The sequence below is a fragment of the Arachis stenosperma genome, chromosome 5 (genome assembly GCF_014773155.1).
Source record: "Arachis stenosperma cultivar V10309 chromosome 5, arast.V10309.gnm1.PFL2, whole genome shotgun sequence".
Lineage (NCBI taxonomy): Eukaryota > Viridiplantae > Streptophyta > Magnoliopsida > Fabales > Fabaceae > Arachis > Arachis stenosperma.
The window spans coordinates 90,625,413-90,633,933 of NC_080381.1; the positions used below are offsets into that span (position 1 = coordinate 90,625,413).

General features: G+C 40.3%; 1 non-coding gene across 1 annotated transcript; it reads right to left on the reverse strand.

The window, feature by feature from the left end:
- Positions 1–7,748: 7,748 nt before the first annotated feature.
- LOC130983610 (small nucleolar RNA R71) lies at positions 7,749–7,856 on the reverse strand. Its single transcript, XR_009087592.1, has one exon. It is a non-coding gene; the product is annotated as a small nucleolar RNA R71 (small nucleolar RNA).
- Positions 7,857–8,521: the final 665 nt, after the last annotated feature.

An 8,521-nucleotide genomic window follows, 5' to 3' on the forward strand; every position in this document is an offset into this window, starting at 1 on the left:
GTCTCCCAACAAGAGCTTCTTTACCGTCATTAGCTTGATGGACAGCTCTTTTACGGAGGTTGATAGGGGCTCAGATCTTTACCCCTCATAGTGAACTTGCATCCTGTGCTCTCATATATCAGTTCAACCTGCTCCAAAGACAGGATCATGTTCACAATATGTGGAATGACTGGACCTCTAGTGAAGACAACCTGTATGCAAGGTGAGAAGTCTTCAGTTGGAATCTTCTTGTTGTTCCAACCCATGCATACTTTCTTCTTGGTACCTCCTTCTTCAGTTGATGGTGATGGATGCCCAACACTAAACTTAGGTTTGATGTCAGGGGGTTTTGTAATGCTCTCTACTGAGAGAGAAAGTTAGAACACTAAGTGTTGAACAGTAGTACCTCCTTTGTTGTCAGAGGGAGAGTGAGGGTTTGGGATCTTAAACAGAATATGATCCTCATGCAACCCCAGGACTAGCTGTTCGTTCTCCACGTCAATTAAGGCCTTCACAGTGGCGAGGAAAGGCCTTCCAAGAATGATGGAGTCATTTCTGTTAGATTCTAGTGGGTTGTACCTCCTAGATTCCCAACTTCCTCATTACAGAGAGAGGCATAAGATTAGTGCCTAATCCTAAGTCGCACAATGCCTTTTCAAAGTTCATCATCCCTATAGTGCAGAGAATAAGGAAGCTTCTGGGATCTGGCATCTTCGAGGTAGCTTCTTATGGAACAGGGCACTACATTCCTTGGTCAGTATCACCATCTCATCTCCCTACAGCGCCGTCTTCTCAGAGATAGTATTATTCAGACAGGCCATATAAGGGGGTTTCTTCTCCAATGCCTCTGTTAAAGAGATATTGACTTCTAGCTTCCTGAGGATTGCCTAGAACTGAGCAAGTTGCTCTTCCTTAGGTTCCTCTTGCATGTCTGGAAGAGATTGTTCTTCAAGCTCCTCCATCTTCATAGAGGTGTGCATGGGGATACTCCCAATCTCCACTTGAGCCTTGACCTCCTTCAGTTCCTCAGTAATAGGCTCCTCTTTGGATTCGGCCTCAACTTCCATAGTGAGGGCCTTCCACTCTTCTTTTGGGTTTACTTCCGTGTTGCTAAGAAGAGTATTGGAGGGAGTCTCGGGTATCCTCTTGCTCAGCTGACCTACCTGAATCTCCAAGTTCCTGATGGAAGACCTAGTTTCTGCCATGAAACTATGAGTGGTCTTGGAGAGGTTAGAGACCATAGTAGCCAAGTCAAAAAGTCTTTATGTGGGAGTCTCCATCTACTACTGAGAGGGTTGGAATGGTCTGTTGTTGAACTGGTTCTGGTTCATTCCAACCGAATTGTTGCTGAAGCCTTGTTAAGGCTTCTGCTGATTTATCTACCCAAAATTGGTGTGGTTCCTCCATCCCTAATTGAAAGTATTCGAATAGCGATTGTTATTAGAGTTTCTAGAGGCATTTCCCATGTAGTTTACCTCCTCCATGGTGGCCCAGGCGTTGTCACCAGTGTCCACTTTATACGTTGTCTCTGGAGAGTAAGACGATGAGCTTTGTGCCCTACTCAAGTGCTGGGAGATCATGTTGATCTGCTAAGACATGAGCTTGTTCTGAGCCAAGATGGCGTCCAGAGTGTCCACCTCCATGACTCCTCTCTTCTGAGCTGTCCCATTGTTCACAGGGTTCCTCTCAGAAGTGTACATGTATTGGTTGTTAGCAACTATATCAATGAGCTCCTGTGCCTCTTCAGGCGTCTTCTTCATATGGAGGGAGCCACCAGTAGAGTGGTCCAGTGACATCTTAGACAACTCAAAGAGGCCATCATAGAAGATCTCTAGCAAGGTCCAATATGAAATTATGTCAGAAGGGTATCTTCTAATTAGCTGCTTGTACCTCTCATAAGCTTCATAGAGGGATTCTCCCTCTTTCCGTCTAAAAGTCTGGACTTCCACCATAAGCTTACTCAGCTTCTGAGGTGGAAAAAACTTGGTCAAGAATCCGTTGACCATCTTCTCCCAAGTGTCCAAGCTCTTTTTAGGCTGAGAATCCAGCCATAGCCTAGCTTTGTCCCTTACAACAAAGGGGAAGAGCATGAGCGTATAAACCTCTAGGTTTACTCTATTAGTCTTGACAGTGTCACAAATTTTCAGGAAATCAGAGATGAATTTGTTGGAGTTATACACCACCCTAAGGTGTTTCACATCCCCTCACACTCATTCCCAGGATCCATCGTTTGGTGGCGTGAGACACGCCGAGAAATTAAAATTTCAAATGCCCAGTAAAGAACTTGGCGTGCAACAAACCATGACACAGCGTTCTACGCTAGGCCAACTTTCCAGAGGATTTGATTGGAGGCCACTTGAATAAGAAACGAGCGTGCAACACGCCAAGGAAGTGGCGTGTCACACACCACATGAAAAGAAGACCCTTAGACGTTGCATATAGGGCGTGCAGCATGTAAAGAACAGTGGGCGTGCCATTTTGAAATGCCTTCAACATGGGATTCGCGCGTAAGCATGCCTCAGGCATACATGCAACACCTGAATTTTGACCGTTTGCGCGTACATATGCCCCACGCATATGCGCAACACATGGGAATTTGAAGACTCACTTGTACGCATGCTTCAAGCGTATACGTACGTGTGACACCAGTGAACAGTGGGCATTCCACACACCAGGAAAAGATGGTCGTGTCAAACTCAGACGCCTTCGAGGATGTCTTTGTGAACAAAATGAATGGGCATGTAACGCCACATTATGGGCGTGTCACATGCCAAATATTACCTCCTAGGACCCTGTTTTATTTAATGGTGTGCCACACGCCAAAGCCCAGATGAAAGGGGCGTGTAATGCCACACCTGGGTGTGTCACACACCAGTCAAGTAAGCTGGGCATTTTATATGCCAATCCAGGGCATGTAACATGCCACTCCAGGAAGCGTATCCCTGCATGCAAAGGTGACATTTCATAGGAAAAGTGTGTCAATTGGTCCAATTTTTATAATTAATCCTTGTTGCCACTCCAAGCCCATTAAGAATGCAAATTTGGGACCACTAAAGCCTTAAAGAAAACATACAAAGCTGAAGATTTAATGCGGAAGATTATATAAGATTTGATTTTGAATTAGTTTGAATTCAAGGATTAGGTTTTGTTGGATGTTTTAGTATATAAAGTCCTTAAGGAAATTAGAAATGAGAGATCTACTATTCGGGAGAATAGCCCTTGGCCGTTTGTCATATTTTAGGTTTTTATTTTTATAGCATGAGCCACTAATCTCCTTCATACATTGGCCCGAGTTATTGGGTCTGACCAGACAAAGGCAAAAGAACCGACCTCGTGAAAAGTTGGCCCACTAATGACCTCTTCACAAAGAGCTCAGGAAAAAGCCATAAAGGCCCACAGAGGCCCAAAACGAAGAACTGCCGCCTACTAAAGATGCGGTTAGCAAAAGATATGACCTCAACCACAAAAGATAAGATAATATAACAAACTTATCTCAAGGAAGGTCGCCCAACACTACTATAAATACACAGGAGCACCCAGGTATAACTCATACTCCAATTCTACAAAGAACATGCCTAAAGCCCGTACTGACTTAAGCATTAGAGCCTCTTGTAGGTACTACCACCCCCTAGTGATCATGAACCAGGAATTCTAATGCACAAATTTTGATCTCAATGGCGCCAACAACTTGGTACACACAATTGTAATCTCAACTCTATTTCACAACTTCGCACAACTAACCAGCAAGTGCACTGGGTCGTCCAAGTAATAAACCTTACGTGAGTAAGGGTCGATCCCACGGAGATTGTCGACTTGAAGCAAGCTATGGTCATCTTGTAAATCTCAGTCAGGCAGATTCAAACATAAAATAAAGATAGAGATACTTATGCAATTCATCGGTGGGAATTTCAGATAAGCATATGGAGATGCGTTATTCCTTTTGAATCTCTGCTTTCCTATTGCCTTCATCCAATCCTTCATACTAATTTCTATGGCAAGCTGTATGTTGGGTGTCACCGTTGTCAATGGCTACTTCCCGTTGATGAGCGGATAATTTATACGCTTTTTGGCATTATTTTTAGTATATTTTTAGTATGTTTTAGTTAGTTTTTATTATATTTTTATTAGTTTTTATTTAAAATTCACTTTTCTGGACCTTACTATGAGTTTTTGTGTTTTTCTGTGATTTCAGGTATTTTCTGGCTGAAATTGAGGGACCTGAGCAAAAATCTGATTTAGAGGCTGAAAAGGACTACAGATGCTGTTGGATTCTGACCTCCCTGCACTCAAAGTGGAGTTTCTGGAGCTACAGAAGCCCAATTAGCGCTCCCTTAATTGTGTTGGAAAGTAGACTTCCAGGGCTTTCCAGAAATATATAATAGTCCATACTTTGCCCGAGATTTGATGGCCCAAATCGGCGTTCCAAATCAGCTCAAGAATTCCCGGCGTTAAACGCCGGAATTGGCACAAAAGTAGGAGTTAAACGCCCAAACTGGCACAAAAGCTGGCGTTTAACTCCAAGAAAAGTCTCTACACATGGAAGCTTCAATGATCAGCCCAAGCACACACCAAGTGAGCCCGGAAGTGGATTTTTATGTCATTTACTCATTTCTGTAAACCCTAAGCTACTAGTTCTCTATAAATAAGACCTTTTGCTATTGTATTTTCATCTTGGTTCTTCTGGTTTCCTCTCTGGGGCCGAAGCCAATGATCACCATTATCACTTATGTATTTTCAACGGTGGAGTTTCTACACACCATAGATTAAGGTGTAGAGCTCTGCTGTACCTCGAGTATTAATGCAATTACTACTATTTTCTATTCAATTTAGCTTATTCTTATTCTAAGATATTCATTCGCACCCAAGAACATGATGAATGTGATGATTATGTGATGCTAATCATCATTCTCACTTATGAACATGTGCTTGACAACCACCTCTGTTCTACATGCAAACAAGGCTTGAATGTTTATCTCTTGGATTCCTTAATCAGAATCTTCGTGGTATAAGCTAGAATCCATTGGCGGCCATTCTTGAGAATCCGGAAGGTCTAAACCTTGTCTGTGGTATTCTGAGTAGGATTCAGGGATTGAATGACTGTGACAAGCTTCAAACTCGCGATTGTAGGGCGTTAGTGATAGACGCAAAAGAATCACTGGATTCTATTCCGACATGATCGAGAACCGACAGATGAATAGCCGTGCTGTAACAGAGCGCGTTGAACATTTTCACTGAGAGGACGGGACTGTAGCCATTGACAATGGTGATGCCCAACATACAGCTTGCCATGGAAAGGAGTAAGAAGGATTGGATGAAGACAGTAGGAAAGCAGAGAGACGGAAGGGACAAAGCATCTCCATACGCTTATCTGAAATTCTCACCAATGAGTTACATAAGTATCTTTATCCTTATTTTATGTTCTTTAATCATTAATCCTCCATAACCATTTGAATCCGCCTGAATGAGATTTACAAGATGACCATAGCTTGCTTCATACCAACAATCTCCGTGGGATCGACCCTTACTCGCGTAAGGTTTATTACTTGGACGACCCAGTGCACTTGCTGGTTAGTTGTGCGAAGTTGTGGTAAAGAGTTGAGATTGCAATTGAGCGTACCATGTTGATGGCGCCATTGATGATCACAATTTTGTACACCAAGTTTTTGGCGCTGTTGCCGGGGATTGTTCGAGTTTGGACAACTGACGGTTCATCTTGTTGCTTAGATTAGGTAATTTTATTTTATTTTGTTCTTCAGAATTCTTAAGAATGAATACTAGAGTTTCAGATGATGTTTTCATCATCACCAAAGCTGATTGATTCTCATCAATTTAGCTCTTGAAGGTAATGTCCTGCTGAAGCTTGGCTAGCTATGTCTAATCTTTTTAGACTGCAGCTTTAGACTAACATTGCATGATTCCTGGAATTCTCATTAAGAATTTTGAATACTTTATTTTACTTCTCCATATAATTTTCGAAAAAGCACAAAAAAAAATTATAAAATCTTAAAACCAAAAATAATTTTATGTTTCTTGTTTGAGTCTAGTGTCTAATTTTAAGTTTTGTGTCTATTGCATTCATCTAATTTTCAAAAAATTGCATGCATTGTGTTCTTCATTGATCTTCAAGTTGTTCTTGATGATTTACTTTCTCTGATCTTTAAATTCTCTTGTTTAGTGTCTTTTGTTGTTTCTCATATGCATTCTCAATTTGTTAGTGTCAATAGTATACAAACTTCTAAGTTTGGTGTTTTGCATGCATTGTTTATTTGATCTTAGTGGCATTTTGATTATTCCTCATCATTAAAAATTAAAAAAAAAAATTTGTGTCTTTTCAGGTCAATAATATAGAGAATTGAAGATTCAGAACATACAGCAGAGGAATTACACAGAAAAAGCTGGGCGTTCAAAACGCCCAGTGAGGAAGAAAAACTGGCGTTTAAACGCCCAGTGAGGATGAAAAACTAGAGTTTTGGGCGTTAAACGCCAGAATGGATACAATTCTGGGCGTTTAACGCCAGGATGGCACAAGAGGGAAGATTTTGTTTTTAATTCAGATTTTTTTTTAAGTTTCCATAATTTTTCAAAATCAAATCTTTTTCAAATCATATCTTTTCAATCATATATTTTCAAAATCAATTTCTTTCCATTTTCAAAAATACTTGCTAACAATTAATGATTTGATTCAAACATTTCAAGTATGTTGCCTTCTCTGTTGAGAAAGGTTTAATGTCTGAATCATATCTTTTAAATTTCTTGTTAGTCAAGTCATTAATTTTAAAAATTAAATCTTTTTAAATTGTTTTTCAATCATATCTTTTCAATCATATCTCTTCAAAACCATAACTTTTCAATCATATCTTCTTAATCACATCTTTTTCAAAATACTTTTCAATCATATCCTTTTGATTTCTAATTTCAAAATCTTTTTCAAAATACTTTATTTCTTTCCCAACTTTAATTTTCGAAAATCATCAATCAAATTTTCAAAATTTCTTTTAATTATTTTAAAATCTTTTAATTTAATTTCAAAAATTCTTTCCCTCTTCTCACATCCTTCTATTTATGGACTAACACTCCTCCTCAATGCACAATTCGAACTCTATCCCTCTTGATAAGTTCCAATTCTTCTACCTCCTCCTTCTATTCTTCTCTTCCTCTGACACCTCAAGGAATCTCTATCTTGTGACATAAAGGATTCCATACTTTCTTGTTCTCTTCTCTTTCATATGAGCAGGAGCAAGGACAAAAGCATTCTTGATGAGGCTGATCCTGAACCTGAAAGGACCTTAAAGCGAAAGCTAAGAGAAGCTAAAGCACTACTCTCTGTAGAGGACCTAACAGAAATCTTCAAACAAGATGAAGACATGGCAACCGAAAACAACAACAATGCCAACAATGCAAGGAAGGTGCTGGGTGACTTTACTGCACCTACTCCCGACTTCTATGGGAGAAGCATCTCTATCCCTGCCATTAGAGCAAATAACTTTGAGCTTAAGCCTTAATTAGTTTCTCTAATGCAACAGAATTGCAAGTTCCATGGACTTCCATTGGAAGATCCTCATCAGTTTTTAGCTGAATTCTTGCAAATCTGTGACACTGTCAAGACCAATGGCGTTGACCCTGAGGTCTACAGACTTATGCTATTCCCTTTTGCTGTAAGAGACAGAGCTAGGATATGGTTGGACTCACAACCTAAAGAAAGCCTGAACTCTTGGGAAAAGCTAGTCAATGCCTTTTTGGCGAAGTTCTTTTCACCTCAAAAATTGAGTAAGCTTAGAGTGGAAGTCCAAACCTTTAGACAGAAGGAAGATGAATCCCTCTATGAAGCTTGGGAAAGATACAAACAATTGATCAGAAAGTGTCCTTCTGACATGCTTTCTGAATGGAGCATCATAGGTATCTTCTATGATGGTCTATTTGAACTGTCCAAGATGTCATTGGACAGCTCTGCTGGAGGATCTCTTCATCTGAAGAAGACGCCTACAGAAGCTCAAGAACTCATTGAAATGGTTGCAAATAACCAATTCATGTACACTTCTGAAAGGAATCCTGTGAACAATGGGACGAATTAGAAGAAAGGAGTTCTTGAGATTGATACTCTGAATGCCATATTGGCTCAGAACAAAATATTGACTCAGCAAGTCAATATGATTTCTCAAAGTCTGTCTGGAATGCAAGCTGCACCAAGCAGTACTAAGGACACTTCATCTGAAAAAGAAGCTTATGATCCTGAGAACCCATCAATGGAAGAGGTGAATTACATGGGAAAACCCTATGGAAACACATATAATCCTTCATGGAGAAATCACCCAAATCTCTTATGGAAGGATCAACAGAGACCTCAACAAGGTGTCAACAACAATAATGGTGGAAGAAACAGGTTTAGCAATGGCAAGCCCTTTACATCATCTTCTCGGTAACAGACAGAGAATTCTAAGCAGAGCCACTCTGACTTAGCAACCATGGTCTCTGATCTAATCAAAACCACTCAAAGTTTCATGACTGAAACAAGGTCCTCCATTAGAAACATGGAGGCACAAGT